Source organism: Peromyscus maniculatus, chromosome 13, assembly GCF_049852395.1.
Source record: "Peromyscus maniculatus bairdii isolate BWxNUB_F1_BW_parent chromosome 13, HU_Pman_BW_mat_3.1, whole genome shotgun sequence".
In the NCBI taxonomy this organism is placed as follows: Eukaryota; Metazoa; Chordata; class Mammalia; order Rodentia; family Cricetidae; genus Peromyscus; species Peromyscus maniculatus.
This window is the reverse complement of record NC_134864.1, coordinates 4,014,762-4,038,704: the sequence shown is the minus strand read 5'-3', so window position 1 is coordinate 4,038,704 and position 23,943 is coordinate 4,014,762. Positions and strand designations below refer to the sequence as shown.

Here is a 23,943-nt window from a genome sequence, read left to right as displayed (position 1 = left end):
ATAAAGGGCACCCATTGCCATCCTCTGGCCTCTGTACATGGACATATATATTCACATCACACATGTGTTCCAATACCACACACACACACACACACACACACACACGGCACATTGACGTTTAGGAAACGTTGCAGTAAAATGCACACACACCACTGTGGCTCTGAGGTCCATCACCTTCAACCAGTGGCAAGTCCAAGAGGAGGTGCCACTGGAGTGCAGGAAGATGAAAGGCCAATAGGACGGGCCAAACCAGGCACCTAGAACTGTCTATGGTTGATCTATCAGTGAGTCTACCAGTGACTCAGCTTGGATGTGGCGAAGGTACTCCTAACCCAAGGGAGCAGCCAGTGCAGCATCCAGCTGACGATGAGAATTTCAGTTAGACTCACAACAGCCAACAGAGCAACCGAGCAACCGAGAAGGTGGTTTTCCTCTGGGAAAGATGGTGGGCACACCTCCCTTCTCCCGCCGTCAAGTACGACTGACCCTGACACCACATAGAAGACAAACCCACAAGACCCTGGAGATGGACAGAAAGCTCTGGAGTGGCAGGGGCCTTACACCTGTGAGACGTGGTGCCCAAGAAGCCAGCAACCAGAATGTCAACGGGAAAGACAAGGTCCTCTGAAGCCTGCTCTCTAGCCAAGGGACAAGAAAGGCGGCACTAAGAGGTCAGACATGTTCTAGAAAATAACTACCTCAGAAAACACTGTAACCAGTGTCCAACCATGCCAGCAAGGGCCTCTAATTCTCGGGCTTCTGCCCTCCAAGACTGATGAAGCATCTCCATCTCTACGTGGTGTATTGGAGAAAGCCAAGCAGGGGGCATTTCTTCTGTGTTGGGCAGTGCAGAGGTCCCCACTTCTCAGTGAGTAGATACCAGACAGGACAAAGGCTGCCACTCCCAAGTGACAGTGAATTGGTGTCTCCCTGCTGGCATCGTATTGAGGCCAGTGGTGAGTAATAATGAGGCAATCCTGTCCTTTCTAGAAAGCGATATTAGTGGAAGCCTAGGAGGGACTCTGAACCATCTGCCTACAGCTGCAGAAATAATGGGGGTTATCCATCTGGAACCCAGTGAGGCCAGAAGTCTGGACCCCTTTGGGGTTGAGTCTGTCCTCGAGGGGTACTGAGGTGACTTGTGTCAGTCTCTGACCCCTGTAAACCAGCAGGGGGGGGGTGAAGGGGCAGGACCTTACGACAAGGCTGCCTCAGAGGTACGACATAAGCCCCACAGAGGCGTTTCTGTGCCAGCCTGGCCCACCTGGGCCACCTGGCCCGCTACTCCGGCAGTGCTTGTTTGTTTGCCTGAACTATCAGGTAGGAGAAAGGGGATGGTGTGGCTCGCCCTGGCCAGACCGAGTTTCTGGCAAGTTCTGTTCAATTGCAACTGTGAGTCTTGGACTTCCCAGTCAAGTTGTTTGGTTGTTTGTGTCTTATGACTTTAAAATAAATGCCCAGCTTTCTGATCCGCCATATGTGGTGGAACCACCGCCAAGATGCAGATTTTCTTTCTTTCTTTCTTTCTTTCTTTCTTTCTTTCTTTCTTTCTTTCTTTCTTTCTTTCTTTCTTTCTTTTCTTTTCTTTTCTTTTTTTTTTTTTTTTTTTTGTTGTTGTTGTTGTTGTTGTTGTTTGAGACAGGGTTTCTCTGTGTAGTTTTGGTGCCTGTCCTGGATCTTGCTCTGTAGACCAGGCTGGCCTCGAACTCACAGAGATCTGCTTGGCTCTGCCTGAGTGCTGGGATTAAAGGCGAGTGCCACCACCTCCCAGCAAGATGCAGATTTTCACGAAGACCCTTACAGGGAAAACCATCACGCTCAAGGTTGAAGCCTCGGACACTATAGAAAATGTAAAGGCCAAGATCCAGGATAAGGAAGGAATTCCTCCTGATCTTTGCTGGTGAGCAGCTGGAAGGTGGCCGCACTGAGTCTGACGACAATATTCAAGAGGAGTCCCCCCTTCACCTTGTGCTGAGACTTTGTGGTTGTACCAAGAAAAGGAAGAACTCTTACACCACTCCCAAGAAGAAGAAGGAGGAGGAAGAGGAGGAGAAGGAGGAGGAGGAGGAGGGGGAAGAGGAGGAGGAGGAAGGAAGAGGAGGAGGAGGGGGAAGAGGAGGAGGAGGAGCACAACAGAAAAAGGCTAAGCTGGCTGTGCGGAAGCCCTGTAAGATGGACGGGAGGGCGGAATCAGCCGCCTTCGTCCAGAGCGTCCTTCTGATGAGTGTGGTGCTGGGGTTTCCATGGCTGGTCACTTTGACAGACACTCCTGTGGCTTCACCAAACCAGAAGGCAAGGAGTTGTGTACAGATAAATAAAGAGACAGGGAAAAAATAAAATAAATGCCCAGCAGGAAGGTAGGTGGTTCCTTTATGAGTTCAAGGCCAGCCTGGCCAAACAGTGAGTTCCAGGCCATTCAGGGCTACATAGTGAGATCCTGTCTCACACAACAAAACACAAACAGACAGAAACAAAATTCAGCCAAGATTTAATGCTTAGCTGGTGTAGGGCACATTTAAGTGCCAGCAAATGAGAAGGCAGATGAAGCCCCATAGGCTAAGACAATTTTGAAAAAGTAGGACAGGAGAGGAGGACTCTGATTTCCAGAGCTACTACACAGCCAGAGTATTCCATATTGTGTGCTGCTGGCAGACGGGCAGACAGATTCACTAAAAACAGAGGAGGACTCAGAAATAGACCTACACAAACGTTCCCAACAGACTTTTTGGTTTGTTTTTTTTTCTTTCTTTCTTTTTTTGAGTCTGGAACCTTCCCATGTTGCCCTGCACAGTCTTGAACTCTTGGACTCATGTGATCCTTCTAAACAGCTGAGACTACAAGTCCACTTCACTGTACCTGGCCAGCTTTCAACTGATTTTTGACAAAAGAACACTGTAAGAGATACAGTAAACACTCACTACACTGCCTGGGAAAAAGAAAGAAAAGGAAAATGTCTTTATGTATTCAGGACAAATGCAAATTTCCCCATGAGTATTACTCTTTTTTTCGAGATGGTTTCTTTGTGTAACAGTTCTGACTGGCCTGGAACTCACAGAGATGTACTGGCCTCTGCCTCGCCAGTGCTGGGATTAAAAGCATGTACCACTACCATCTGGCTCCCCATGAGTATTTTTGATCTATGACTGGCTGAAACTTCAGGTACAGAATCTGTGAACACCAGGTGCTGTCTGAAGACATCACCAGGCTGTGTGTGAACAGGAAATGTGTGACACCAAGGGCTGACTGAAGACATCACCAGGCTGTGTGTGAACAGGAGTGTGGACACCAAGGGCTGACTGAAGACATCACCAGGCTGTGTGTGAACAGGAGTGTGGACACCAAGGACTGACTGAAGACATCACCAGGCTGTGTGTGAACAGGAGTGTGGACTGCCTGGGTCTCTTAAGAACCCAGGGTTCCTGGTATCTGGCTGTGACCACTCCACCGGGTACAGTGAGTGAAGGGAGGATGGGCCAGGACTGTAGTCTGGAATCCATAGGTTCATTCTCTTCTCTTTCCTGTTTTTGTCTAATAACAGGTCGAGAATCCATGTTTGTCCAACCCAGAAAGCAGGCTCTCGTCACTGCTGTGAGCTTGGTCTAGGCCCAGATCCAGTCTTCACAGTGAGGAAAGCCACAAGCACCACCAAAGGACCTGCCATCCTGAAATTTCACTCGGAGTTCCCAAAAGGTAATGCTATCTACAAACCCCTAGACCAGGGTTACCTCTGGGAGGGGTAAGATTTATGGTGCTTGGCTTGGAGTTGAGTTTACAAAAATAGCAACTCCTTAGGGATCAAATAGCATGTGTACATTATGTGATTATTTCAGGAAAGTGACTGCTCCTTGGGAACCACGGCAGCGGGCTCTGCGGTCTAGTGAGTGGCAGGCATGTGGACCAGGTAGTATTTCACCTCCTCTCTAGGGAGCAAGCCTTGGAGGCCTCGGCTGGAAATGGGCATGTGAATCACAGTTTCATGAGGTATTGGTGATACACCACTTCCCTGCCAAGAGGGAAAGTGAAACACTAAGAAACAACCAAAGTCCACATTCCATCTCAAAGACAAAGAAACTCAATGGCTGACCTCAGCCAATACCTGCAGAAGTATTGCGTTCCCCGGACAATAAGAACATATGTAAGACCCATTCACTTGCAAATCAACCTATACGTACCCAAACTTGCCAACAGCACTCCTTAAGTGCAGTGACTGCAAAGCAAGCTGGTAAGAGAGTCACTTAAATATTCAGCCAATTTTGGTTTTTAAAAATAACAAGTTAAAAGCTTTTTTAAAAATTGGAAGTACTAGCTGGGGCTTGGGGGTTGTGGGGGTGGGGTGGCCCATGCCTTTAATCCCAGCACTCAGGAAGCAGAGCCAGGAAGATCTCTGTGAGTTCGAGGCCAGCCTGGTCTACAGAGCAAGATCCAGGACAGGCACCAAAATTACCTGTCTTGAAAACCAAAAAAACAAAAAATAAAAAATATTAAACCTGTCTCAAAAAACAAAAAAACAAAAAACAAAAAATATTAAACACACACACACACACACACACACACACACACACACACACACGCATTCATGCATATGCATGTGCGTGTGAATGTGGGTACCTGTGGAGCCTTCTTGAGGTAGAATTAGATGTGGTTGTGAACCACCTTGCCCAGTGTGAGAGCTGGGCACTCAATTTGGTCCTCTGTAAGAGCAATATGCATTCTTACTGAGCCATCTCTCCAGCTTCCCCTACCCCCTTTAAAGACAGGGCTTAAGTAGCCTTGATCCTAGGATTATAGGTATGTATCACCATACCTGATGTATATGGTACTGGGGTTTGAATCCATGGCTTTGTGCATACTACATAAACATTCTACCAACTGAGCTACACTCCTAGTCCTGACAGTACTTTATAATCAGATATTTTGCTAATTGATAACTCTCTCCAGCCTTCCAAAACAGGACAGGTTCTGCATTTGGTGGCTAATGTGTACATCACACATCAAGGTGAATTACCTTAAATTGCAGCTTAATGACGTTAGCATGACAGAAAGAACCAGGGGCTCATGGCTGACCTACTTACCATGTGGAGAAGCTGCTTCCTCTGCCTCAGTTTCTCTACTGCAACATGCAAGCAAATACTATCTGTGATCTTGGGAACATACTGTTCATGCAAAATGTTCTTGGTTTAGAGTTCTGTACTGAGGTTCTAATTCAGGAAGATGAGATTCTTGTAGATGCCTCCATTTTTCCATGTATTTGTAAATGGGATCACCTGGCTGCCTCCTTTAAAATCATGACTCATCAACTGAGGATATTTCTTAAGTCCTTTGCTTTCTAAAAAGCTGTGGGACTGTGGAGCTGACAGAGCAGCACTGCCGGGATTCTGAGCGGCACACCTCGGTGAAAAGGATGCAGTGCTGCAGAGCCAGAAAGCCTAGCCTGTCAGGGCCAGAGCTGAGGCTACAGGATGAGAAAGGTCCTCCCCATCCCCCACCACCCACAGACGGGGTTTCTCTGTGTAGCCCTGGCTTTCCTGGATCTCACTCTGTAGACCAGGCTGGCCTCGAATTCAGAGATCCACCTGCCTCTGCCTCCCAAGTTCTGGGATTGGAAGAGATTTTTACCAACTATATCCTCTATCCAATAGAGGGCTAATATCCAAAATATATAAAGAACTTAAAAAAAAACTGGGAAACAACCCAATTAAAAATGGGGTGCAGCCGGGCGGTGGTGGCGCACGCCTTTAATCCCAGCACTCGGGAGGCAGAGGCAGGCGGATCTCCATGAGTTTGAGGCCAGCCTGGGCTACCAAGTGAGTTCCAGGAAAGGTGCAAAGCTACAGAGAGAAACCCTGTCTTGAAAAACCGAAAAAAAAAAATGGGGTGCAATTCTAAACAGAGAATTCTCAAAAGAGGAAACTTAAATGGCTGAGAATCACTTAAAGAAATGTTCAACATAGCCAGGGGGTGGTGGCCCACTCTGTGAGTTCGAGGCCAGCCTGATCTACAGAGTGAGTTTCAGGATAGGTTCTAAAAGCTACACAGAGAAACTCTGTCTCAAAAAACATACAAACAAACAAATAACAACGAACAACCAAACAAACAAAAAAGAAGAAATGTTCAACATTCTTAGCCATCAGGGAAATGCAAGTCAAAATTACTTTGAGATTCCATCTTACACCTGTAAGAACAGTTGAGTCAATAAAACAAACGACATCTCTTGCTGGTGAGGATGTGAAGTAAGGGGAACACTCATCCATTGCTAGTAGGAATGCAATGTGGTGGTTCCTCAGAAATCTGGGAACTGATCTACCTCAAGATCCAGCTATACCACTCCTGGGCATATACCCAAAGGATGCTGCATCCTACCACAGAGACACTTCCTCAACCATGTTCATTGCTGCTCTATTCATAAGAGCCAGAAATTGGAAACAATCTAGATGCCCAACTAGGATAGATAAATAAAATGTGGTACATTTACACAATGGAACATTACTCAGCATTGAAAATGAAAATTGGGGGCTGGAGAGATGGCTCAGAGGTTAAGAGCACCGACTGCTCTTCCAGAGGTCCTGAGTTCAATTCCCAGCACCCACATGGTGTCTCACAACCATCTGTAATGAGATCTGGCACCCTCTTCTATATACATAATAAATAAATAAATCTTTAAAAAAAAAAAATGAAAATTGAAGGTAAATGGATGGAATTACAAGAAAAATCATCCTGAGTGAGGTATCTCAGAATCAGAAGGGGAAATTATGATCCATGTCTGGTTCATCCATCAGCAGAGGCTTCCTCCTGCAGCAGATGGGAACAAATACACAGACCTACAGCTAGACAACATGCAGAGCAAAAGACCTTGAAACACTCAGCCCCCAAAGGAATGTCTCCACCAAAGGCTTTCTCTCAGGACTCAGGGAACCCTGCCGGAAGAGGAGGTGGAGGAGCCAGAGGGATGGAGGACACCAAAGAAACAAGGCCTTCTAGACACAACAGGGCATCCATGAGCTGACAGAGACTATGGCAGGGCACAGGTCTGCACCGGTCTGCACCAGATGGAGTCCTAGAATTGAAGTGAGAGTGGACACATGCCCCCATGCCTAAGCTGTTTCTAGCTGAGAATCACTTGCAGATGAAAAGTTAAAATTCTCCAAGGGAGCCTTACTGGAGAAACAAACTACTCTTAAGGGTAGGCCCCATATCCAGCAGTAGATGGCCAACACAAAATGAAGTCAATGACTTCCTTGGGTTCTTTCCCTCCTAATGTTATGTCAGGGCTTTTGTTAAAGCCTTACAGGCCCTTTGCACATATATGATGGCTTCTGTTTTGTGTTTTTACGGTGTCCCTGTGTGCGCGAGTATGTGTCTCGGTCTACATGCATTTCTTGTGCTTTTTCTTTGGCTTTTTCTTGTTTGGTTGTTTTTGTCCTATTCTGATTTGCTTATTTTTGTTATATCTTACTTTCTTTTATTATTATTCCTTACATGCCTATTTGTCTTCCAAGGAGAGATAGAAAGGGTGTGGATCTGGGAGAGTAGAAGGAGGGGAAACCATAATCAGGATATACTTTATTTAAAAAAAAAATCTATTTTCAGCCGGGTGGTGGTGGCACACGCCTTTAATCCCAGCACTCGGGAGGCAGAGGCAGGTGGATCTTTATGAGTTTCGAGGCCAGCCTGGACTACAGAGTGAGTTCCAGGACAGGGGCAAAGCTACACAGAGGAACTCTGTCTCGAAAAAAAAAAAATCTATTTTAAATTAACAAACAAACAAACCCAGAGCTAACTGCAGTTCCAGCCATGCTCCAGAAGTTAGTGCTGGCAGAGAAGCCCGAGCTGCTGCTGCAGAGGAACCCACATCCTGGGGGACATAGGAGAGCCCCACAAGGCAGTGCTGGCTAACAGCAAGAGACACAGGCTCCACTCTTTGACTGTCAGACGTGTGTGAGCTCGGGCAGGGGTGTGAACACGGGCAGGAAGAAGGGCTGGGGTGTGAACGCGGTCAGGGAGAAGGGCCGGGGTGTGAACGCGGTCAGGGAGAAGGGCCGGGGTGTGAACGCGGTCAGGGAGAAGGGCCGGGGTGTGAACGCGGTCAGGGAGAAGGGCCGGGGTGTGAACGCGGTCAGGGAGAAGGGCCGGGGTGTGAACGCGGTCAGGGAGAAGGGCCGGGGTGTGAACGCGGTCAGGGAGAAGGGCCGGGGTGTGAACGCGGGCAGGGAGAAGGGCTGGGGTGTGAACACGGGCAGGGCGCTGTCTCTCACAGGCACCGCTTCACAGCGGCTCTTCCCTAGTGGTGGCCGCACTTCAGCGTCCCGCAGGTGCAAAGCACAGCCCTCACCTCAGAGGGTTTACTCCAGACAAGTGAGAGTGAAGGACTTGGGAAATCATGAGCCCCAACTCTCACGGCAGGAACATGGGTATGAAGTTTGTATAGCTGGAGAACAAAACAGAGCCATAAATCACGGCATTTTCCAAATATATTGGAGGGAATATTAGTAGGTGGGTTACAGCATTTGGGAAAACCCCCGCCATAGGTCTCAGACGCCATCTGCTGACATTCTAGGTTGGGGGTTGGTGGGAGCTGGAGAGCCAACAGGATTTACCTGTTAGTTACGATATTATTTACGTCAGCACAAAGATGGGCAATGAAGGAGGCTGAAGACAGCAGGGGATCATTTTGCTTTGGATCTACAACATTCCAACTCTTCACAACCACCAAGTTCTAATCAGTTAATCATCCTCAGAACCTTTAATACAGCTGTGGCTTCTTCCTGGGAACTTGAGCTCATAGCCAGATGCATCCATGAGCTGGTTACCTGGTGAGCTTCTCTGAGTGACTCATGAATGCCCACAGAAAAGGGTGCTTAAAAATCCACAGTGAACAAGGAAATGCCTGGAGAATAAATGCCTCTTTAGGGTGGGTCTTAAATACCATTGTTGGAGGAATTTTACTAAAATTACTGCCTTTATGTTCTGGGGCAGAATGTACCAGGTTACTGGAGTGCAGTGGTAACAATTACTCCAAGAATTAAGAATGCCTTAGGAAAAAAAAAGTTCGCTGAGCTGAGATGAATCGACGCTCTAAGACGAGGCTTCCCCACAGCAGTCCATGATCTTATGACACTACAAGATTCTTAACTGGAAGCTTCGATACATAATACTCCAGACAAACCAGATCCTAAGCAGCTGGCCTGAAAACAGAAACAGGGTTGACCACTCAATGCATCTGAAAACTCAGATTCCGCAGATAGAGTGCGGGCAGCAGAATGGACTCAAGTGAGAGTCTCCAGCCTGAATTGAAAGAATTACAGACTGACTAGCGTCTGAACCTGAGACAGCTTCTCAGCGGGCTCAGCTGTAAGCCCCGCTCTTTGTGAACACATAGGAAAGCCCTCCGCATGGGAGAGCTTGCAAGGGTGGCCCGAGGTGACTGGGCGGGTTTTGTGACCTGCGGGTTCCCATGCAGAGGGCGAAGTCTCCATCTGTGGTAACCGCCCTCCTGTGCCTGGGCCGAGGCCTGGGCTGTGGGCCGGCTCTCATGGTGGTGCCCGGCTGCTATCAACACCAACTTTCTCATTTACAAAATGCTTCCGGCCTCCTGATGGCCAGTGTGACAACCAGACCAGTTCAACAGCCAGCCACCAGGAGAAACCAGGGAGACTGTACCCCACTTCTGACATCAAGTTTACTGCTTCAGCTGCTCAATTTGCTCCCCACCCCCATTCTAAGCAAAAAAGGGCAAGAAATAAAACCTTCCTTTAAAAAAAAAGAAGAAAAGGGGAAGTGCTGTGGATATCGCTCTATATAAATAAAACACTGATGGCCAGTGACCAGACAGGAAGTATAGGCAGGACAAGGAGAGAGGAGAATTGGGGAAACAGGAAGAAGGGGGGAGACACTGCAGCCACCGCCAGGATAAGCAACATGTAAAGACTCCGGTAAGCCACCAGCCACGTGGCAAGGTATAGATTTATAGAAATGGGTTAATTTAAGATAAAAGAACAGTTAGCAAGAAGCCTGCCATGGCCATACAGTTTATAAGTGATATAAGCGTCTGAGTGATGATTTTATACGTGGATTGTGGGACTGCGGGGCTTGGTGGAACCTGGAGAGAAGCCCTCCAGCAACACTCCCTGGTTGGCTATTGAATCCTCCCTTGGTGTTGGATCAGTCAGAGAGCCGCTGAGACAGTACTTAGGCCGGCACCTGCTGTCTGGGACAGTCCTCAGGTGTCCTGGAACGACTGGGTGACTGCAGTGAATTGCCCAGCTTCTGAGAGCACAGCCTCGGGATCTCAACCTGCCAACCCTGTGACCTTTAACACAGCTCCTCACGCTGTGGTGACCCCAACCATAACATTATTCTCATTGCTACTTCATAACTGTAATTTTGCTACTGTTATGAACCATAATGTAATATCTGATATGTGACCCCTGTGAAAGGGCCGTTTGGCCCCCAAGGGTTTGCAACCCACATGCTGAGAACCATGGTACTTCAGGGACGTTCAGACGACCCTGCAGTCATTTCCACCTAGGCCAGAGGAGAGCACTTCTTCCTGAGGCCCAGCACAAGGGCGGGCGGGCGCAACTTGTGCTGCAAGCCAGGGCTGTGATTGGTCCGACAAAGGGCTGTGCTGCATACAAGCTCCCCGCAGGCTGCCAAGGCTCCTCAGTGAGTTAGCAGGGACACACGCCTGTGCTGCCTCTGCTGGCCTGGGGACACCGGTCAGTGACGGGCGCCTGTCCTGCAGGACAGCACACGCGGCAGGGCAGGGCACACGCGGACACGGCAGGGCACATGCGGACACGGCAGGGCACACGCAGACACGGCAGGGCACACATGGCAGGGCACACGCGGACACGGCAGGGCACACGCGGACATGGCAAGACACACGCGTCAGGGCACACAGGCAGCCGAGGGCCAGCAGGCTGAGCTGTGAAGACAACCAGGCAGAGCCCTCCAAGTTCCTCCTTACCGGACCATGATTCCCTCCTTTCCTTACACCACGTGAGTCCTGAGACAGAACTTGGGTCGCAGGCCTTGGCAGCAAGCACCTTCGCCCGCGGAGCCACCCCGCCGCCCGTTAAAAACATGATTTATTCTATACACGACTTCTATCCCAGTAGGGCAGAAGATCCCCCAGCCTGCTGACAGCACTGATTGGTGTAGAGGAACTGAAGGAACAAATGCCCCCGAGATGAAGTTGGGGGGTGTCCCACTCCCCAACTCAGAGTAGGGGGCAGTGGGAAATTGTCATCTTAGAATTGAAAAGCTTCTCACATGGGAAGGGCTTTCCTTTTACGTCAGCACAAATGTCCTAAGAAAGAGCTCTTCTTTGACATACTGTGAGTTCTAAAATAACATTCAGATGAACGTCAAAGTTACCACACACACACACACACACACACACACACACACACACGATAAAACTCTTCCTGGCTGACCAGTACATAAACAGTCTTCCCCTGGGACAGCCGGGCTCCAGCTGCACAACTCCTTCCTTATTTAACATGCCCTCTGACTCCCTCCCCCCTCAGGTGAATGTGTGTGTAGTATGCATGTGTCTGCACGCTTGTGCATGCATGTGTGTGTCTTCTTTGATCGCTCTGCACTTCATACAGTTAGGCAGGGTCTCTTGCTGAACCTGGAGCTCACTGGCTTTGCCCCCCCCCCCCCCAGCACTGTCACCGCTGGCAGGCTGGCCCACCTGCCCAGTTCTGACATGGGTTCCTGGGATCTGAACTCTGATCCTCAGGCCTGTGCATCACGCACTTTCTCTACTGAGTCATCTCCGTAGTCCTTGTCCCATCTTTAACCCATGAAGGAGGCAAAAACATCTCATGCTTCCTATGCCTGGCTCCATCCCTGTCTCCCACCAACCCTGGTTCTCGCTGTCCTAGAATGAACAGACCATGGTTTGCATCCAGTCATGGACCCTAGGCTGGCACTTGACGTGGAGCGTGTTTTTTTTTTTTTTTAAAGATTTATTTATTTATTACATACATAGTATTCTGTTTGCATGTATCCCTGCAGGCCAGAAGAGGGCGCCAGATCTCATTACAGATGGTTGTGAGCCACCATGTGGGTGCTGGGAATTGAACTCAGGACCTCTGGAAGAATGGCCAGTGCTCTTAACCTCTGAGCCATCTCTCTAGCCCGTGTGGTGCTCTTTGAAAATCAAATATCTCCAGAGGCTCATACTGAATGCTTGGTCCCTAGCTAGTGACATTATTTGGGGAGGGGGGGACGGTTCTGGAAGTGGTAAGGGTGAGTGCTAGCTAAAGGAAGTACATCATGGGGTGTGCTTCTAAAGGTCATGTCAGGTTCCCAGTCTTTTCACTGTTCCCTGCTTCCTGTCCGCCATGAGGTGACAGGCTCACTTTCCCATCATGCTGTTCTGTGTCACCACGGGCCTAGAACTGATAAAGCCTAGACCCAACCAACCATGGATCACCCCTCTGAAACCATGGGCCCAAACAAACCCTCCCTTGAGTTCACGTGACAGCGACACAAAAGTGACCGGAAGGGACTTCACAGACAGGAACACCGATGCCTCCCGGGTGACAAATGTGGGCAGGACTCAGGACTGGGGTGAGATGTCTTTCTCGGTATTTAGATTTGCTGTCCACTGACTTGACATTCAGTGCGTTAACCACGTGCCTGCCCTTGCTAGGGTCTCAGGAGGTACAGAAGGGCTTTCATACTTAGCCCATGTGTTCCCTGCCACCCTAGACTTGGGATGAGGACCAAGACAGAATGCTGATCAAATGGCACAAGACAGGAATTTGACCTAAGACCCCAGTAACCTGAAGCCATAAGCTGACCTGCTAGGAGCATGGCCATCAGAGATCCACGTAGTGCCTGTAGCTTCAACCCTGCCCCACGGGGCTTAGCTTTCTGGGTTAGAGTTCTGCACAGCTCCAGAAGGAGGTGTGGACCCATAATGTATAGAAAAGAGGGGGGGGGGCAAGCATCTGTGTACGTTATGGGTTACAGAGTAACTCACTGTCTAAAAACAGATCCCTCATGACTTCCCATTCGCATCTTACAGTGTGAAAACAAGCTAACAATGTGGGCAAGTCTAAGGTAGATGAGGTCTTACTGGGTGTGTTCTGACTACCACGATGAGCACCTCTTATTGGGTGAGGGTCCAGCCTCTTTAGAGAGCAATTCGGCAGGATCTAGTGAGGATGAAACCATCATACCACTTGAGCCAGTGACTTGATGTGTAGAAAAACCACATACATGCCCGCCCGCGCACGCACGCACGCACACACGCAAACACACACACACACACACACACACACACACACACACACACACACACACACACACACACGCACTTGTGGAAAGGAAGCTCTTGGTTGTACTGAGCAAAACCCAGGAATGGAAAGAGAAAGCAATGGCCTCCTGTTTGTTGCTTTTGGAGCTCTGTGAGCGTGTCTGCATGGGTTCAGGTGTGATGTTGTGCAGGTGTGCATGGAAGCTACAGGTCAACTTCAGGTGTGCTCCCTCAGGAACTGACTTGGGTTTAGAGACAGGGTCACCTTCTCCGTGGCCTGCAACTTGCCAAGCAGTCTAGACCGGCTGGGCAGTGAGCCCAGAATCTTCCTGTGGTCACCTCCAGCCCCCAGTGAGGGGTTTCAAGGATGACTCTGCCCAGCTTTTTTACACGGGTTCTTGGGATGGAACTCAGGTCCTCATGCTCCTGCAGCACTCACTTTTCTGTCTGCATGATCTATCCAGACCCCTATGGTCTCTCCTCCCAGCAGAAAACCACATTCCAGGGACATGGACAGGCTCCCGCAGCAAGTCATGGCGGAGAAACAAATGCTGAGTGAAAACCGCCAGCTGACAAGTAGCTTATACCGGTCAAGCCATGTGTAGTTACGTGAGGGCGGAACTAGCTCCATGGCAGAACGCTAGCCCAAGCAAGTACGAGGCTCTGGGTTCCGTCTCCAGCAGCACAAAACAGCAAACCACGAAACAGCAGCGCACACGGGAATGTACAGAGCAAACCATGAAACAGCAGCGCACACGGGAATGTACAGAGCAAACCATGAAACAGCAGCGCACATGGGAATGTACAGAGCAAACCATGAAACAGCAGCGCACACGGGAATGTACAGATATCATGAGATGGGCTGGAGAATTGCTCAGGGTTTGTAAGCAACTGGTGATCTTGCAGAAGACCCAGTTTCAATTTTTAGCACCCATATGGTGGTTCATAACAATCTGTAACTCTAGTCTCAGGGGATTGGATGCCCCCTTCTGACCTCTAAAGTCACCAATCACAGTTAGGGCTTTGGTGGTGCAAGACATATACATATACCCATAATAAATGAATGAAAGATATCATAAGGGTTGGCAAGATGGCTCAGTAAGCAAGGGTGCTTGCTGCCAAGACTAAAGACCTAAGTTCAATCCCTGAGACCCACACGGTGGATTGAGAGAAGTGATTCATGCAGGTTGTCCTGTCTTTTACACGTGTGCTGTGGCATGTGCACAACCCCCTCCCCACAATAAATATATAAATTTAGTGCAAAATTCAAAAGGAAATTGTGACAGTACAGCATTATCCAGAGTTTGCACCTTAGCTTTAAGGGAGCAGCTAATTCTGGAAAGAGAGGGGCCAGCAGGGAAGAGGGAAGGGACAGAACCACAGTTGTCCATGAAAAGACCTTTTGCACTTTCTGCAAAGTTTAGAATGGTCCTTCAGGGACTGGAGATGGCTCAGCATTTAACAGCATGTCCTGCTCCTCCAGAGGACCTGAGTCTGACTCCCAACGCCACAGCAGGCAGCTCACGACTGTGGGAAGCTCCACTTCTCTACAGGTACCTGCACTAATGCGTACATGCCTATATACATACATAATTAAAAATAATAAAAATATATATTCTTTAAAGATAGAAGGGCTGGAGAGATGGCTCATGGTTAAGAAATGGAGGCTCTTTCAGAGGACCCAGGTTCAATTCTTAGCACCAACATGATGGGTCACAACCATCAGAAACTCTAGTCCCAGGGGATCTGACACCCTCTTCTGACCGCCATGTGCACTGTGCACACACGGTGTGCAGACATACATGAAGACAAAAGAGCTACACATGAAATATAAATAAACCTTATTTAAAATGTGAAAAGGCAGAATGTTCTTCAGTTAAGGGTAAGTGACCACATCCCTGAGTGGCCCATTCCCTGCTCTAAGAAGATGTCTGTGGTCCACATGCACAGCATGCTGGGAAGGCTGGGAATCAGGAGTGAAGACTGGCTTAGGCCAGGATGTGGACAGAAGAGGAAATGAAGAAGGAAGCTGTGAGTGTTTTCAGACCATGAGTCACAGGCTCTTCGACAGCTCGAGAAGCACGGAGCAGGTCAGTCACTCGAGACCTCCCAGCTCCACACGTGACGGAGGTCACACAGAGCCGAGTGCTGCAGGTCACCGGCGAGACTGGGAGGAGCGCAGGCCTCGTCTGGGTGTCAGTAATGAACTGGTCCACTCAGAGGAGCTGGCACACAGGCACACATGCATGTGTCAGCATGCATGCACAGCCCCAGAGACCATAACGGATGATGCCGCCTTCACCCAAAGGCTTCCTCAATCTAGAAGTGCGGGAAGGCCACAAAGTTGCCCGGGGTCCCAGTGCTCTGAGGCTCAGTTCAACCCCATGGACAAGAAAGTCCAGTAAATGAATTTCTAAATATATCAGGCAGCTTTAACTTTCTTTGTAAATCAGTACAGTTACTTCTCCGCTTCCTTCCTCTTTCAGAATAAATGCTGACTTCCGGGGCTGAAGAGATGGCTCACCAGTTAAGAGCATTTGTTGCTCTTGCAGAGGAACCTAGTTCGGTTTCCAGCACCCACACAACAGCTCACAACTGTTTGTAACTCCTCTTCCAGGACATACAACAACTTCTTCTGGTCCCCCGGGGCAACAGGTATGCCTGTGGTGCACACACGTGCAGGCAGGCAAAACAGCCTTTCACACAAAATAAAAACAAACCTAAAAAAGAAAACAAACAAACCAACCAACCCAGCCAGGCAGTGGTGGCACATGCCTTTAGTTTAGGACTCAGGAGACAGAGGTAGGTGGATCTCTGAGTTCGAGGTCAGTGTGAGCTGAGCTCCAGGACAGCCAGGGCTACACAGAGAAACCCTGTCTCAAAACAAACAAACAAACAAACAAACAACAAAAAGCCCAAGCATGATGTTCTTCCCAACCCCCCCCCCACCCCCCCACCCCCCGTGACCTGCCTCTCCGCTCCTCTCTCTCCGCTTCTTGCTGTTCTAGAACACACCGATCCTGCACTGCTTCCCTACCCTACTCCTCAGTGCTTGGCCGGTCCTGCCTCCCTCTGCCTACCACAAGCTCCCTATGTCCTCCCTACTCCGCTGCTCCTCACAGCACTGCATGTCTCTCTGCCTAAGGTCTGCAGATATCCACCGTGGAATATCCACTTTGTTTAGTTCTCACTAGGGCGCAGCAGCTTCTACTAACAGAGACATTGTGGTTACTCAATTCCCCTCTGCAGAAACTGGGTACAAAACGGGGCTGGAGAGATGGCTCAGTGGTGAAGAGTACTGGCTGCCTTTGCGGTGAACCGGGTTTGTTTTGGTTTCCAGCACTGACATGGAGGTTCACAACCATCTGTAATTCCAGTCCCAGGGGGTATGATGTCCTCTTCTGGCCTCCGTGGGCACTGCATGTATATGGTACACAGATATATGTGCAGGCAAACACCCATACACATAAAATGAAAAAATGAAAAACAAACAACCAACAAAAACGGGATGGAGATATGTTCAGTGGTTAAAAATACCTAATCCTCTGGCAGAGCACCTTGGTTTGGTTCCCAGGACCCATGTGAGTCACAATCATCTGTAACTCCAGTTCCAGAGATTCTGATGCCATCTTCTGGCCCCCACAGACACTGATGATTGTGGTACACATAAATAGGTGTAAGCAAAGCCTCACATAAATAAAATATATAAACAAATAAGTAAGTTTGAAAATAGGTACCCTGCATGGGTGTACGATGCTTCACCATCAAAGATCTGGTTTATTAAATGAAGACCTCAGGGTCGATGGGGTACCTTCTTTTGAGTTCTTGGTCAAAGAGGCCCTAGGGTCCCTCAAACAACACAAGATACTGCAGTATTAGATGGTGTGACCATACTGCTGAAATCACAACACAGACAAACCAAGCTAGGACTGACTGCAAAACTTCCTCCCGCTGGTTTGCTCTGCAAGCTGGTATCACCCAGTGGAGAACCCGGGGTGCTGCAATACCACCTGCCTGGCAGAGGAGCTCACTGATACAACAGTGGCATGACAGTGATGAGGTCACCAAATACTTTTGGATTGGATTTGAGGCCTGTTCCACAGGAGGGAATTCAAGCCTGGTACTGTGAACCTGGTCAGAATGCCATGTCCCAGGAAGCCACAGGCCCTAGGACAGCAGTGGGAAGGGAAGGGACGGGCCTACCGTTGCTGTCCTGTTAAACGGACATGCTGTCAAACTGTCTTCTGAGCATTTTGTTTACACACAGGTCAGTCCTGTCCTTGTCCTCAACCTGGTCAGCAGCTGATGCAGACCCGACTTGTCAGAGACAGGAGTAAGGTACCACTGAAGCCTAAATGGGACGTCTCAGCATCCTCATCCCTAGCCAAGTTTCAGGGAGCATCCTGGAAGATGAGGAGGAGAGCTGAGGAATGTCTTCTGACATGACATGGCCACGGTGCTCATCTCCTGCAGCTATGGCCATCTGCATAGGTCACAGGGTCAAGCCAACAAGGCCAGCCAGCATCCCAGCAGCAGCTCTAATTGGAGGGACACACACACACACACACACACACACACACACACACACACACACACACACACGGCGAGGGGGAGGAGGGGGAGAGAGCAGGGAGTCGGGGGAGAGGGGGGTAGGAGTTGGGAAAGGAAGGAGACCCGGTAGGTGCCTGGGGGGAAATGGGTAGGTGTGATCATGATACATTGTTTATATGTATATAACTGTCAAAGAATAAATAAGTGTTATTTTACTTTAAAATGATAACTAAGTCACACATGGACTGTACTATTATGCCCAAATACCTGTGCCAATAAGAAAACTCCACATACTATTTTTAAAAAAATTAGACAAGAGTAAAAAAATATTTACTGTAAAGTACTGACTGACCTTTCCTGGTTACCATGGAAATGATATCGGACAAATAAATGCCCAGCATCAAGAGGTGTCTCTGAGCCCTCACCTTGTTTTGAGCCATCTGATGTCTGTTTCCATAGAAACCAGAGTGGAACTGAGGGCAGCAGCAGGTATGAGTCAGGGTGTAGGGTGGTTCATCCAGTCACGGTCTGGGAGCCGTGCTGCAGACACACATGACTGAGAAACTGAAAGGGTACCAGGAAAATGCAGAGCCTTAATTGGGAAACACTGGCTTCTTTATTGACTTGACTGAATAATGAGAAAGCCTCCCAAGTAAAACAGACACAGACGTTTCTTTGCTAATGAAGTACTGGGGAGCTGGAAGTATAGGCCCATGACAAGCAAGCTAGCCATGACAGGTGACCATCAGCAGAGGTGATTCATGGAGAAAGCCTAACTGTCGGCTCTGTGGACATGTCCTAAAGAAACTTCAGGTGGGTGAGTAATCTTGTGATGAAAGTGTCGGAGGGACGGAAACTCTGAGTTCTCCACTGTCTGCCCTGGAATGCAGGTCACTGGGAGGGGACTGGCCCTCACTTCCCTCTTCTAGCCAGACTGGACAGTGGGTTTCCCATTTCAAAATGTTCCACCCCCAGGGCTGAAAAGGTGGCTATCGGTTAAGGGAACTGGCTGCTGCTCTGCCGGGGGACACAGGTTTCATTCCCAGCACCTGCAAGATGGCTAACAACTATTCCTGACTCTAGTTCCAGGTGACCCAATGCCATCTTCTGGTCTCCTTGAGCACTTCAAACACGTTCATAAACATGCACACACAGGCAAAACACCCAAAGTTACGGGTCTGGGGCTCCTAATGACATGCTTTCTTATTTCCCAACTCCTCCGGGGCACTTCCTTTCTTGGCCAGGCTCTGAACTACTCCTTACGAAAGGATGCGGCAGAAGGGAGGCTGGTTACACATGATCTTCCATCATCTCCACCAGTCACTACCCTGGGCCCCTGAGTAGGTTTCTATGCCTCTCAAAGCTCTGCTTTTCTCATTTGGAAATTGGGGCTAGAATTAGCCCTGCTTGGAACCAGGTGTGAGGATGTAAGCCTATAATTCCAGCACTGGGGAGGCTGAGGCGGAAGAGTTTGAGGCCAGCATGGACTATATAGTGAGACCCTGTCTCCTAAAACCCAACCCAAAGCAACAACAGCAAATAAGAATCAAGCTCCAGGGCTGGGCGGTGGTGGTGCACACCTTTAATCTCAGCACTCGGGAGGCAGAGCCAGGTGGATCTCTGTGAGTTCAAGGCCAGCCTGGTCTACAGAGTGAGTTCCAGGACAGCCAGGGAAAGAGAAAAAGAAAGATGTGGGTGGATGTAAGGGAGCTGAATAGGAGCTGTGACCAGAGCCCTGGTGACAAGTGTACCAGCACCTCCGGCAGCAGTGGTGGATGAAGTGGGAAAAGCATGGTAGGATCTGGGAGACCTGCAGGGAGGTGAGGACGGAGCATTCAAAAGAGCAGGCTCTGTGAGTCAGTGTAACCATGTTTGTGTTGCCTCTACTAAATGCTTTCATGTCTGGGGTATTGCAAACCTTGCCCCTCCCTGCTAGCCAGTATGTAAACTACCTGGAAACTAGATAAAACAGAACACACCCCAGCTCTTTTCTTTATTCCTGGCTACCACCCACCTATGTGGTATACTGTTGGTTTTTGTTAACTTTCACAAATCTAGATGTACTAAAAAAAAAAAAAAAAAAAAAAAAATTGCCTTGCCAGGTGGTAGTGGTACACATCTTTAATCCCAGCACAGAGGCAGGCAGATCTCTGTGAGTTCAAGGCCAGCCTGGTCTACAAAGTGAGTTCCAGGACAGCCAGAGCTAACACAGAGAGACCTTGTCTTGAAAAACCAAAAGGAAGGAAGGAAGGAAGGGAGGGAGGGAGGGAGGGAGCGAGGGAGGAAAAAAGAAAAATGCCTCCATAGGCTGGCCAGTAGGCAAGTCTGTAGGGCACTTTATTGATTAATGACTGATGTGGGAGGGCCCAGTCTACTGTGGGTGGTACCAACCCTGGGCAGGTGGTCCTGAAGAAAGCAGGCTGAGCAAGCCCTGGGGAGCAGCCGGGAAGCAGTGTTCCCCCAAGACCTCTGCATCAGCTCCTACCTTGAATTCCTGTCCTGACTTTCCTGACGACGGACTACAAGCTGTAAGACGAAATAAACCCTTTCCTTTTAAGCGGCTTCTGGTTGTGATGTTTTATCACAGCAACTGAAACCCTAACTAAGACAGGAAGGGACAGGAGTCAGACGAGTGCCCCAGCACTCCCTCGACTGAGCCAAACTCAGCAACCCTAAGCCTGCTTCCCTGTCCTGCTCATGAAACCACCACTGAGGCTCTTACCCATGCTGCCCTCCTCTTCCTCTGCCCCCAGCGCGTCCTGCATGGCTCCTGTGTCATGGCATGTCCCTACCTCTTGAGTACCAAGGGGACAAAACAAGTCTTCTTTATCTTCTTCTTTTTGGAGACACAGTCTCGTGTAGTTGGTGCTGGCATGGAACTCACTGTGTGGCTGGGGTCACAGGTGTGGGCCTCCGTGAGTGCTTTATGCAGCGCACACTGGAAAGCATCCCACCAAATGTGCTACATCCCCAGCCTACAGAACTACTTGTGGCTGCTGCACTGCTCAGAATGGAGGGTTAGAAACAACAATGGTGCTAATGAGGATAATGGCTGGCAAACACCAAGAGCTTAAGATACCCAGGTGTAGATGGAGTTTTCCTTGGGCCGCCCGCTCACAAAAAATGACATGGAGACTTATTATTTATTAATCATAAAAGCTCAGCCTATAGGTTAGGCTTGTCCCACTAGCTCTTATAACTTAAATTGACCCATTTCTTTTCATTTATGTTCCTTCATGTGGCTCGGTTACCTTACTCTGCACTGCCCATCCTGCTTCCTCTCCATCTGGCTGGGGACTCCACCTTCCTTCTTCCCAGAGCTCTCTCTGTCCTGCCTAGCTATTGGATGCTTAGCTTTTTATTTTTTTTTTTTTTTTTTGGTTTCTCAAAACAAGGTTTCTCTGTGTAACAGTCCTGGCTGTCCTGGAACTCATTTTATAGATCAGGCTGTCCTCGAACTCATAAAGATCTGCCTGCCTCTGCCTCCCAAGTGCTGGGATCAAAGGTGTGTGCCACCACCACCTGGCTTAGCTTTTTATTAAACCAATCACAGTGACACATCTTCAGATAGTGTAAAGGAATATTCCACAACACCCAGGCACCACCCTGCATGCTTTGCCAACCCCCATCCATTTCTGAAGTCTGTGCCTACAGGAATATTATAAAAACCACCCCAGCCTGGCCTTGCTTTGGATGCTACCTATGGGTTGTGTGTTGATGAACTATATCTAAAGAGGATACTGTAAGTTTTTTTGTAACTAATGATCTCAGGAGGGTCGGCCACAGCCCTACCCACTGGTCCAGCACAGCCCCCTTTCCTCAGGAGTGTGTGCTCACGGCCCCTGGGCCAGCAGGAGAGTGGGGATGGGGAGACAAAAGAGAGATATAAACTAACTGGCTTCCCTAACAAGAGGCAACATTGGAGGTGGTGTGTGCCTGGCCCTCTAGAAACTAGACTGTGTAAATGGTGGGAACAAAACCACCATTGAATGACAAAGCCTAAAATTTGTATTACAACCCCACCTCTGGTGCCTCCACACCTGGCAAGATAGGCCAGGGCAGGGGCATCTTCAATACTGATGAAGGGCTCTACATTCCCTAAGAGAAGAAGGAACCACAGCATGGCTCATTATTAGGTCTGCAGGAAAGCGCTCAGAATGCAGGATGGATGGAGTGGAGCTGGTCCCCAAGCAAAACCTGGTGGAGGGAGAACAGAACACTACGGCAGGAGATATGGAGGCCAAGAGCATCCTAGGTTCCTCTTCAGAGGGACCACCAAAGAGTTGATGTCTGACTTCCCTCCAGGGGAAGATGTCCTGGAGTGCCACCTGTGTTCAAGTCCCTTCAGGTTGTGGCTGGGAAAGGAAGGAGAGACTCAAAGATGACAAAACTTCTGCTCTGGCAGATGGATCTTTGTGAGTTCAAGGCCAGCCTGGGCTACAGAGCGAGATCCAGGACAGGCTCCAAAGCTACACAGAGAAACCCTGTCTGGAGAAACCAAAAAAAAAAAAAAAAAAAGGCGGGGGGATGGGATGTCAGATCTTATGAAACCAGAGTGACAGACGGTTGTGAGCCACCATGTGGGTGCTAAGAAGTGAACCTGGGTCCTCTGGAAAAGCAGCCAGTGCTTTACCCCCAGCCACCTCTCCAGCCCTCCAATCTCCTGTCTCTCAGCGATGCTAGGATTACAGATGTGCACCATAAAACAAACCAAACCTTCTGCTGTCTGTCTGTCTGAAGCTGCACTGTCGCTCTCCCAGCTGTCCAGGACGCACCAGATAGATTCGTGTGGGCATCTGTCCCTTGACATTTGTTATTGTCTCCTTGCCTGAGTTCTTCATCCTTACTTGGAAGATCTTATCACTTATTTCCCCAAGGGAATCTTTTTTCCTGAGACTCCCCCTCACCTCCCATGTAGCCCTGGCTGTCCTGGAACTCACTCTGTAGCCCAGGCTGGCTTTGAACTCACAGAGATCCTCCTGCCTTTGCCTCTCGAGTGCTGGAACTAAAGGCGTGCACCACCACTGCCTGGCTTTATTTAATTCTGATTTAACCTCACTGGGTAAATTGTGTGAGGCTCCAAACTATACCACTAATACAACTAATTTAGCCACGCATCTGAATTTACTCACGTTTGAATTAGTCTTTTCAAAGGTTTTGGGGTGGTCTCAGCATTGAGACGGTCACTGAAGAACAGCACACCAGACCTTACAACCTGGAGCGGACTGCACAGCGCAGTTCACACTGTTCAGTTCAAACTCCCAAGTCCTTCCCTCGGGAGGAAGTGTGGGTGGGAGTGCTGATTTATGGGAGGGGGATTGATCTAAAGATTCCAGGTGAAGTTGCAAAATAAAAATGGCAAATCTGGAGCTGGAGAGATGGCTTAGCAGTTAAGAGCACTTGATGCTCTCACAGAGGACGGGGTTCAGTTCCCAGTATCCCATCCACATGGTGGCTCACAGCCACCCAGAACTAGAATTCCAGGGGCTCTGACACCCTTCTCTGAACTCCTTGGGCATCGGGTATGCACATGGTACACATACACACATGCAGACAAAACATTCATGCACATAAAACAGATAATCCAAAAATAATTCATAATGGAAATTATGGACAGGAGAGACAGCTTAGTGTGGAGCGTGCACAGGCAGACCCAAGATTCACCCCAGAACACACTGGGTGGAACATGTTTTTAATCCTAGCCCTGGGGTTATGGAGAGTCCACTGGTCATCAGTCTAGCGGCGAGCCCCAGGTTTCAGTGAGAGATCTATCCTATATGTTCCAGTGCACACACACACACATACACCCCACAAACAATAAAAAAAAAAAAAGTAAGAAAAGAAACCACTGAAAATATAATGAAAGATAACTTTCCTTGGTTTTATTTATTTTTTTGTCTATTTATTTTGAAACAGGAACTCACTGTATATTTCTGGCTGACCTGGAACTCACTGTGGAGGCCAGGCTGGTCTCGAACTCACAGAGATACGCTTGCCTCTGCCTTCTGAGTGCTGGGATTAAAGGTGCGCACCATAACGAGCCTGGCCTCTTTCCAGATTTCTATGAATGTCAATAACTTACCTATTGTAACTTTAAGCAACAGAAGATATTTAAACAG

General features: G+C 48.9%; 1 protein-coding gene across 9 annotated transcripts in view; it reads right to left on the bottom strand.

The window, feature by feature from the left end:
• Positions 1 to 23,943, bottom strand: part of Armc9 (armadillo repeat containing 9) — a 137,885-nt gene that overhangs the window by 37,631 nt on the left and 76,311 nt on the right. The window lies entirely within an intron of this gene.